The sequence below is a fragment of the Macaca fascicularis genome, chromosome X, assembly GCF_037993035.2.
Source record: "Macaca fascicularis isolate 582-1 chromosome X, T2T-MFA8v1.1".
NCBI lineage: Eukaryota > Metazoa > Chordata > Mammalia > Primates > Cercopithecidae > Macaca > Macaca fascicularis.
The window spans coordinates 140622856-140633974 of record NC_088395.1 but is presented as its reverse complement, the minus strand read 5'-3'; positions in this window follow the sequence as shown (position 1 = coordinate 140633974).

Genomic DNA, 11119 nt, shown 5'->3' with positions numbered 1-11119 from the left:
ATCAAAATCTGCAACAAAGCAAGCTGGGATTTTTATAAAACATGGCATTGAATCTGTAGATCAGTTTGGGGATTATTGCCATCTTAACAATAATAAGTCTTCTGATCCATGATCGTATGCTTTTTCGTTTTTTAGGTCTTTAATTTCTTTTTTGTTTTTCTGAGATAGGGTCTCACTCTGTCATGCAGTCTGGAATGTAGTAAAAGAGGTTTGTACCACTACACTCAGCTGATTAATTTTTTTTTTTTTTTTGAGATGGAGTCTTGCTCTGTTGCCCAGGCTGGAGTGCAGTGGCACGATCTTGGCTCACTGCAAGCTCTGCCTCCCAGGTTCATGCCATTCTCTTGCCTCAGCCTCCCAAGTAGCTGGGACTACAGGCGCCCACCACCACATCTGGCTAATTTTTTTTTTTTTTGTATTTTTAGTAGAGACGGGTTTTCACCGTCTTAGCCAGATGGTCTCAATCTCCTGACCTTGTGATCCACCCACCTCGGCCTCCCAAAGTGCTGGGATTACAGGCGTGAGCCACTGTACCCAGCCCCCCCTTTTTTTTTTGACACAGAGTCTTGCTCTGTCATCCAGGCTGGAGTGCAGTGGTATGATCTTGGCTCACAGCAACCTCTGCCTCTAGGATCCAAGCAATTCTCCTGCCTCAGCCTTCCGAGTAGCTGGGATTACGGGCATGTGCCACCATGCTCTGCTAATTTTTATATTTTTAGTAGAGATGGGATTTCACCATGTTGGCTAGGCTGGTCTCAAATGCCTGACCTCAAGTGATCCACCCATCCCGGCCTCCCAAAGGATTACAAGCATGAGCCACCACGCCTGGCCTAAAATTTTTTATAAAGACGAGGTCTCATTATGTTGCCCAGGCTGGTCTCCAACTTCTGAGCTCAAGTGATCCTCCCACCTGGGCCTTTCAAAGTGCTAGGATTACAGGTGTGAACCGCTGCATGTGGCCTTAATTTCTTTTGACACTTTTTTGTAGTTTTCAGTGTACAAGTCTGCTCTTCTTTTGTTAAATTTACTCCTATGTATTTTATTCTTCTTGATGCTATGGTAAATTGAATAATCTAAAAATTTTTATTTTCAATTTGTTCATGACTAGTATATAGAAATCCTGTTGAGTTTTGTATGTTGGTCTCGTATCCCCAACCTCACTGAACTCACTTAAAAGTTCTAGCATTTGTAGTATATTCCTCAAGATTTTCTACATACCAGATTATGTTACTTGCAAATAGAGACAGGTTTACTTCTTCATTTCCAATCCGGATGCCTTTTTCTCCTTTGCCAAAACTCTCACTAAAACCTCTAATATAATGTTGAATAAAAGTGTTGAGATGAGACAAGCACGTTTTGTTTCTCATCTTAGGTGGAAAGTTTTCGATCTTTCACTATTAAGAGTCATGTTACAATAGCTATGGGTTTTTCACAGTTGTCCTTTATGAAGTTGAGAAAGTTTCTTTAATTCTTAGTTTGTTTAGTTCTTTTATCATTGAGGTGGTGAATTTTGTCAAATACTTTGTCTACATCTATTGAGATGATCATGTGGTTTTTGTCCTTTATTCTATTGATATGGTGTATTACATTAATTGATTTTGGGTATTAAAACAGTCTTGTAATCCTGGGACGAATCCCACTTGGTCATGGTGTATAATCCTTTTTAAATGTTGCTGGATTACTTTCCTAGTATTTTGTTGAGGATTTGTGTTTCTATTTTCTTTTCTTTTCTTTTTTTTTTTTTTCTTTTTTGAGACGGAGTCTCGCTCTGTCGCCCAGGCTGGAGTGCACTGGCCGGATCTCAGCTCACTGCAAGCTCCGCCTCCCGGGTTTACGCCATTCTCCTGCCCCAGCCCCCCGAGTAGCTGGGACTACAAGCGCCTGCCACCTCGCCCGGCTAGTTTTTTGTATCTTTTTTTTTTTAGTAGAGACGGGGTTTCACAGTGTTAGCCAGGATGGTCTCCATCTCCTGACCTTGTGATCCGCCCTTCTCAGCCTCCCAAAGTGCTGGGATTACAGGCTTGAGCCACCGCGCCCGGCCTGTTTCTATTTTCATAAGGAATTTTTGGTCTTTCGTTTCCTTTACTTGCTATGACTTTGTCTGGTTTTGGTGTCAGAGTAATACTGCCTTATAAAATCAGTTAGGAAGTATTCCCTCCTTTTTTATTTTTTGGAAGAATTTGTAAAGGACTGGTATTCATTCTTTAATTATTTGGTAGAATTTACCAGTGCAGTCTCTTTTTTTTTTTTTTTTTTTTTGAGACAAGTTTCGCTCTTGTTGCCCAGGCTGGAATGCAATGGCACCATCTTGGCTCACAGCAACTCCTCCTTCTGGGTTCAAGCAATTCTCCTGCCTCAGCCTCCTCAGTAGCTGGAATTACAGGTGTGCACCACCATGCCTGGCTAATTTTGTATTTTTAGTAGTGACGGGGTTTCTCCATTTTGGTCAGGCTGGTCTCAAACTCCCGACCTCAGGTGATCTGCCTGCCTCGGCCTCCCGAAGTGCTGGGATTACAGGCGTGAGCCACTGCGCGCGGCCCAGTGCAGCCTTTTTTTGTGAATACTTTTAAAATTGCTAATTTAATCTGTTTACTAATTATAGGTCTATTCAGATTTTCTCTTACATCAGTTATAGTTTGTGTCTTCTTAGTAATTTGGACAAATTATCTAATCTAAGTTATCTAATTTGTTGGTATACAGTTGTTCATAGTACTCCCTTATAATCCTTTTTCTATTGAAAAGTTGGTAGTAATGTCCTCTCTTTCATTCTTGCTTTTAGTGAATTGACTTTTCTTTCTTTTTTTTCCCCCCTTGGCCAGTCTTGCTAAATGTTTTCAATATTCTTACTCTTTTCAAAGAACTGATTTTTTGTTTCATTGATTTTCTCTATTTTTTTTCTATTCTTTATTTCATTCATTTCCATCCTAATCTTTATTATTTTCTTCTACTTGCTTTGAATTTAGTTTACTCTTCTTTTCTAGTTTCTGACAGTGGAAGATTAAGCTATTGATCTGAATCTTCTTTTTTTAACGTAGGTGGTTATAGCTACAAATAATATGTTAGCTGCATTTCATAAATTTTAATATGTTGTGTCTACATTTTCATTTATCTCAGAGTATTTTGTAATTTTGTGATTTCTTCTTTGGCTCATTATTTAGGAATGTGTGACTTAATTCCCACAAATTTATGAATTTCTCCATTTCTCTATGTCATTAATGTCTACTAATTTTACTCCATATTGATCAGAAAACACACTTTGTGTGGTTTTAATATTTTAAAATGTATTAAGGCTTGTTTTATTGCCCAACACATGGTCTATCCTGGAAAATGTTCCATGTGCACTTGAAAAAAATGCATGTGCTTTTGTTGTTTGGTGTGTTCTCTCCATATACATCTGTTAGCTCTAGTTGGTTTATAGTGTTTTCCAAGACTTTCATTTTCTTTTGATCTTTTGCCTAATTTTTCTATCCATTATTATCATTATTATTTTTTGAGATGGAGTCTTGCTCTGTCACCCAGGCTGGAGCGCAGTGGCATGATCTCGGCTCACTGCAACCTCCGCCTCCTGCATTCAGGCAATTCTCATGCCTCAGCCTCCTGAGAATCTGGGACTACAGGTGTGTGCCACAACACTTGGCTACTTTTTGTACTTTTAATAGAGACAGGGTTTCACCATGTTGGCAAGGCTGGTCTTGAAATCTTGATCTCAAGTGATCCGCCTGCCTTGGCCTCCCAAAGTGCTGGGATTACCAGCAGTGAGCCACCTCACCCAGCTGACTATCTATTATTGAAAGTGGGGTACAAGTCTCCAGTTATTATTGTTGATTTATTTAATTTCTCCCTTTACATCTTGTTTTTTGCTTCTTGTATCATTTTGGGGCTCTGTTGTTAAGTGCATATAAGTTTATACTTGGTGTATGTTTTTGATGGGTCAACTCTTTTATTTATATAAATATCCTTTGTCAATAGTAATGACTTTTGTCTGATATTAGTATACCCCCTCCAGCTTTCTTACGGTTGCTGTTTGCATGATATATCTCTGTTCATCCTTTGACTTTTAGCCTCTTAGTATCTTTGAATCTAAAGTGTGTCTCCTCCAGTAGACAGCATATAGTTGGATCTTGTTTTATTTTGTCTAGTCTGACATTCTATGCCTTTGGATCAGATTCTTTAGTCCATCTATTTTAAATTTTATTATTGATATAGTTGGATTTACATTGCGATTTCACATTTTGTTTTCTATATATCCCATGTCCTTTCTATCCCTGTATTCCTTCTTTACTGCTTTCTTTTGCACAACATGAATATTTTCTAGCGTAACTATTTCATTCCTTTGATGATCTTTTTCACTGTATTTTTTGGGTTTTTTTATTTTTTATTTTTATTTTTTTAGTGGTTGCTCTAGGGCTTCTTGTGTACATCTCAACTTATCAGAATTTACTTCACATTTATACCGGCTTAATTCCAGTGACATATATAATAAGCATTAATCCTATATAGCTCTATTCTCTCTTCCCCCTTTTTGCTGTTGTTATACATATTACATGTATGTGTGTTCCAAACCCAAATATACAGTTATAGTTGTTAGAATATGTAATTTTGGCTGAGCGCAGTGGCTCACACCTGTAATCCCAGCACTTTGGGAGGCCGAGGCGGGTGGATCACCTGAGGTCAGAAGTTTGAGACCAATCTAGCCAACATGGCAAAACCCTGTTTCTACTAAAAATACAAAAATTAGCTGGGTGTGGTGGTGCATGCCTGTAATCTCAGTTACTCAGGAGGTTGAGGTAGGAGAATCGCTTGAACCCGGGAGACGGAGGTTGCAGTGAGTCGAGATTGTGCCACTGCATTCCAGCCTGGGAGACAGAGCGAGACTCCATCTAAAAAAAAAAAAAAAGAATATACAATTTTGTGTCTACTAATGAAGCTGAGGAAAGAAAACAGGTATATATTCATGAAGTTTACTTTCTTATTTACCATTTCTGGTTCTCTCCATTTGATCCTGTGGATTTGAGTTACCACTTAGCATCATTTTTTTACTCTAATACAACTTGCTCCCACCCACCTCTGTTGTGCTCTTATTGTCAAATATATGCCATTTTTATGTTATAGGTACAACAATATAATTGTACACATATTGTTTAATAAAATGATTTTTAAATTAAGAGAAGAAATGAGATGAAATATGCATTGATACTGTCTCTTATAATTACATATTTATAAAATTACCTTTATTGGTGCCTTTGATTTTTCAAGTAGATTCAAATTACCATCTGGGATCACTTACATTCAGCCTGAAGAACTTCCTTTAGTATTTCTTGTAAAGTAAGCCTGCTAGACCATATCCTGGGTCATAAAACAAAACACATTTGGTAGAATTGAGATTTTCTTTGACTGTAATAAAGAACTAAAGTAGAAATCAATTCCAGAAAGATACAAACAAAAGAAAAAACTCTCCAAGCTCTTAAAAATTCAGCAGCAGATTTCTATACAATCGATGAGTCAAAGTGGAAATTTGAAAGTAAATTTGAAATTATCTTGAACGAATTAAAATGAAAAGACAACATATCAAACTCTGTTGGATGTAGCTAAAGCAGTGCTAAAAGGGAAATGCCTGTTTAGATTGTTTGCCCATTTTTCTACCTGATTGCCCTATTCTTAATTATCTGCAGGAATTCTTTTTTAAAAATTTTATTTATTTATTTATTTATTTATTTATTTTAGAGACAGGGTCTTACTCTGTCACCAAGGCTGGAGTGCAGTGGTGTGATCATAATTCACTGCAGCCTCAAATGGGGCTCAGGGGATCCTCCTGCCTTTCAAGTAGCTGGGACTATAGGTGCTTGCCACCATGCCAAGTTAATTTTTCAAATTTTTTTGTAGATATAGGATCTCAGTATGTTGCCCAGGTTGATCTTGAACTTCTGGCCTCAAACAATCTTCCTGCCCCAGGCTGCCAAAGTGCTGGAATTACAAGCATGAGCCACCACGCCCAGCCAATTTACAGAAATTCCATATATATTTTAAATAGAAGTAAGCCCTTTGTCAGCTATCTAATTTACAAATATAGTTTCCCACTCTGTGTCTTGCTTTTTATTATCTTAATAGCATCCCATAATAAAAATAATTTATTGAATTAAATTTAGTCCACTTTATCAGCTCTTCTTTTATGGTTAATGCCTTGTTTTGTTTTGCTTGTGTGTGTGTTTTGTTTTTTTTTTTTTTGAGATGGAATCTCCCTCTGTCACCCAGGCTGGAGTGCAGTGGTGTAATCTCGGCTCACTGCAACCTCAGGTTCCCAGGTTCAAGCAATTGTCCTGACTCAGTCTCGCGAGTAGCTGGGATTACAGGCGTTCACCACTACACCCAGATAATTTTTGTATTTTTAGTAGAGACGGGGTTTCACCATGTTGGCCACGCTGGTCTCGAACTATTGACCTCAGGTGATCCGCCCACCTTAGCTTTCCAAAGGGCTGGGATTACAGGCGTGAGCCATCATGACCAGCCAGTTAGTGCCTTTTGTTCCATTTATTTATTTATTTATTTATTTATTTTTCTTTAAGTCCATTTAAAGAAATCATTGCTTTTGCTAAGTTCGTAAAGATATTCTCCTTTGCTTTCTTGTAGAAGTTTTATTGATTTACTGTTCTCATTTAGATCCACAATACATCTGAAAATTATATGTATTACATATATCTGTGTGTGTGTGTGTATATATACACACACACACACATATATATATATAGTGTGAAGTAAGAGATCAAGATTTATTAATTATTGTATACAGGAATACCCAGTACATTTAACACCATTTACTAAAAAGATAGTTTTGCCCCATTTTATTTATTATCACCTTTATCATAAATCAGATGGCTATATATATGTGAATGTGTTTCTGGCCATTTTCTTTTCCATTAATCTATTTGTCTTTTTGTGTGCAAACACCACACTGTTTTAATTACTACAGGTTTACAATAGGTCTTGATGTGTTACAGTGTAAGTCGTCCAGCATTGTTCTTCAAGATCATCTTGGCTATTTGGCTGTTTGCATTTCCACATAAATATTAGAATCAATGTGTTAATTTCTTAATGGAATCGAAACAACCTATTGAGATTCTGATTGCCATTGCACTGAGTTTATAGATCCATTTGGGAATAATTGACATCTTCATCTTATTGATTCTTATACTCCATCAACATGGTATATATGGTATATTCCTCTGTTTTTAAAGTCATTATTCGAAAAAGATACTTGCACGTGCATGTTTATAGCAGCACAATTCACAATGGCAAAATTGTGAAACCAACCCAGATGCCCATCAATCAATGAATGGATAAAGAAATTCTGATAGATATATATATATGTATATATATATAATAGCATATATATATAATAGCATATATATATATGATAGCATATATATATGAAGGAATACTATGCAGCCATAAAAAGGAATGAATTAACAGCATTTGGAATGACCTGGATGAGATTAGAGACTATTATTCTAAGTGAAGTAACTCAAGAATGGAAAACCAAACATTGTATGTTCTTTCTGATATGTAGCAGCTAAGCTATGAGGACACAAAGGCATAAGAATGATACAGTGGACTTTGGGGACTTGGGGGAAGAGGGGGAGGGGAGTGAGGGATAAAAGACAACAAATATGGTGCAGTGTATACTGCTTGGGTGATGGGTGCACCAGGTTCTCACAAACCTCCACTAAAGAACTCACTCATGTAACCAAATACCACCCATACCCCAATAACTTATGGAAAAATAAAATTAAAAAATAAAATACTTTTATATAAATTTGCTCATTAATTATATAATTTATATAAATTATATAAATTTGCTCATTAATTTTAATAGATTTTCTGTAGATTCTTCTGGATATTCTTTGGGCATAATCATATTGTCTACAAATACTAGTTTTATTTCTTTCCTATCATGTACTCTTTATTTATTGCTTTTTCCTCTCTTATAAAATACTTTTAAAATGAAATTTTAATGAATTTTCTCAATATTTTGTTTTTAGTATAAAGCTCTTGGATATCCTTTGTTAGATTTTTTTCCCCTAATTATTTGATTTTTTGATACTATTGTAAATGGTATCTTAAAAATTTCGGCTGGGTGTGGTGGCTCACACCTGCAGTCCCAGCACTTTGGGAGGCTGAGGTGGGTGGATTACCTGAGGTCAGGAGTTCAAGACCAGCCTGGCCAACATGGCAAAACCCCATCTCTACTAAAAATACAAACATTAGCTGGGCGTGGTGGAGGGTGCCTGTAATCCCAGCTACTTGGGAGGCTGAGGCAGGGAGAATTGCTTGAACCTAGGAGGAGGAGGTTGCAGTGAGCCAAGATTGTGCCACTGTACTCCAGCCTGGGTGACAGAGCGAGACTCCATCTCAAAAAAACAATGTTTTTTTCATTTTATATTTATTTAATGCTGACATATAGAAGTATACTTGATCTGTTTTTAAAAGATAAACCTATCTAGCAGCCTTGCTAAATTTGCTCATTAATTTTAATAGATTTTCTGTAGATTCTTCTGGATTTTCTTTGTGCACAATCATATTGTCTACAAATACTAGTTTTATTTCTTTCCTATCATGTACTCTTTATTTATTGCTTTTTCCTGTCTTATTGCACTGGCTAGGACACCAAGTTTAACGTTGAGCAGAAGTGGTAGTAACACTTTCCCATTCCAGATCTCAGGAAACAATGTTCGCATAATTCATCATTAAAGAAAATGTGGTACATTCAAACCATGGAATACTATGCAGCCATAAAAAAGAATGAGATCATGTATTTTGCAGGAACATGGATGGAGCTGGAGGCCATTATCCTTAGCAAACTAATACAGAAACAGAAAACCAAATACTGCATGTTCTCACTTAAAGTGGGAGCTAAATGATAAGAACTTATGAACACAAAGAAGGAAACAATAGACACTGGGGTCTACTTGAGGAGAGAGGGTGGGAGGAGGGAGATGAGCAGTAAAGATAACTATTGGGTACTGGGCTTAATACCTGGGTGAGTAAATAATATGTACACCAAACCTCCATGACACACATTTACCTGTGCAACAAACCTTCACATGTACCCCCAAACCTAAAATATATGTTTAAAAAATTAAAACATAAATAAAAATTCATCCTTAAGTGATGTTTAATGTTGATTTTTTGTAGATATACTTTATAAGATTAAAAGCATTCCTTTCTATTGCTAATTTGCTACGAGTATTTTTTCTAATCATGAATGAATGTTGTATTTAAAATTTGTTTGGCATTATCAAGATGGTCATAAGATTTATTCCTTTTTCTGTTTATATTGTAAATATATTTATTCATTTTAAAATGTTAACTTTTACATTCCCAGAATAAATTCATCTCGTTTCTGATATATTATTCTTTGTATGTAGCTCTTGGTTTCTTTGGTAATATTGTATTTAGGAATTCTGAATCTATGCTCATGAGATAATTTTCTGTAATTTCCTTTTCTTATAATCCTCGTCAAGTTTTGAGGAAAATGTCATTTTGGCCTCATAAAAATAATTTAAATGTGTTCATTTTTTTCTATTCTCTGAAAGTGCTTGTGAAGATTAACTTTCTTTTTTCCCTTAGATTTCTAGAAGCATTCACTTGTACAGCCATCCAGGTTCTAGGGTTTTCTTTGGGAAGGTGCCTAATAAGGTGGTTCAATTTCTGTAATGGATAACTAGATTTCCTATTTTTTCTTGTGTCAATATCTTAGTTCATTCCTGCTGCTATAACAAAATACCTTAGACTGGATAATTTATAAACAACAGAAACTTATTTTTCACAGTTCTGGAAGATGGGAAGTCCAAGATCAAGGCACCAGCAGATTTTTTGATTCTTTTTTTTTTCTTTTTTTTTGTTTTTCTGTTGTTTTTTGAATTTTATCAATGAATGGGTTACTGGTTTATTAATATTTAAACATTTTCCTTAGGCAAACCTTAAAGCAATTGCCATTAAGTATAGGCTTTAGGAATAACCTGCTCCTGGATACAAGAAATATAATTGTTGTCTGGGACAGTAGCATTATTTTTCTAAATTGTTATTATACTTTAAGTTCTAGGGTACATGTGCACAACGTGCAGGTTTGTTACATATGTATACATGTGCCATGTTGGTGTGCTGCACCCATTAACTTGTCATTTACATTAGGTATATCTCCTAATGCTATCCCTCCCCCATCCCCCGTCCCCACAATAGGCTCCGGTGTGTGATATCATCCAAGAGAACTTCCCCAAACTAGTAAGGCAGGCCAACATTCAAATTCAGGAAATACAGTGTTCTTTTTTGTTTTTTTCATTTTTATTAATTCATTTTCACAGACATCACCCATTAGAGCAGATTTGACATCTGGTGAAGGCTTGCTCTTTACTTCCTAGATGGCAAGATCTTGTTGCGGTGTCCTCACATGGTGGAAGAGATGAAAGGGCTAGACAACTCTCTGAAGCCTCTTTTATATAATCATTAATCTCATTCATGTGGGCTCTGCCCTCCATGTGTTAATCATATCCTAAAGGCCCCATCTCTCAATACTATCAACTGGCAATTGTTTCAACATATGAATTTTGGGGAACACATTCAGACTATAGCAGTCACTTGTGGTAAGTTTTGTGACTTTTTTTTTTTTTTAGATGAGGTCTTGCAATGTTGCTCAGGTTGGACTTAAACTCTTGTACTCAGCAATCCTCCTTCCTCAACCTCCTGAGTAGCTGGGACTACAGGTGTGCACCACCATACCCAGCTTTAAGTTATGTTTCTTGAGCAATTCATTATTTCATACAAATTGTCAAGTTTATTGGCCTTAAATTTTGTTCATTATATTCTGATATTATTTTTTCATGTTTATAGGACCTATAGTGATGTAGGCTTTTTTATTCTCATATTGGTGATTGGTGTTTTTTCTCTCTTTTTCTTTGATTAATCTTTCTAGAGGGCTATAAAACTTATTATCCTTTTCAGAAAACCAATTTTGTCTTTATTGATTTTTTTCGATTGCATGTTAGTTTTTTAGTTAATTAATTATTTCACTTTATCATTTCATTCTTTCTTCTTTTTTGGTATCTATTTGCTATTCTTTTTCTAG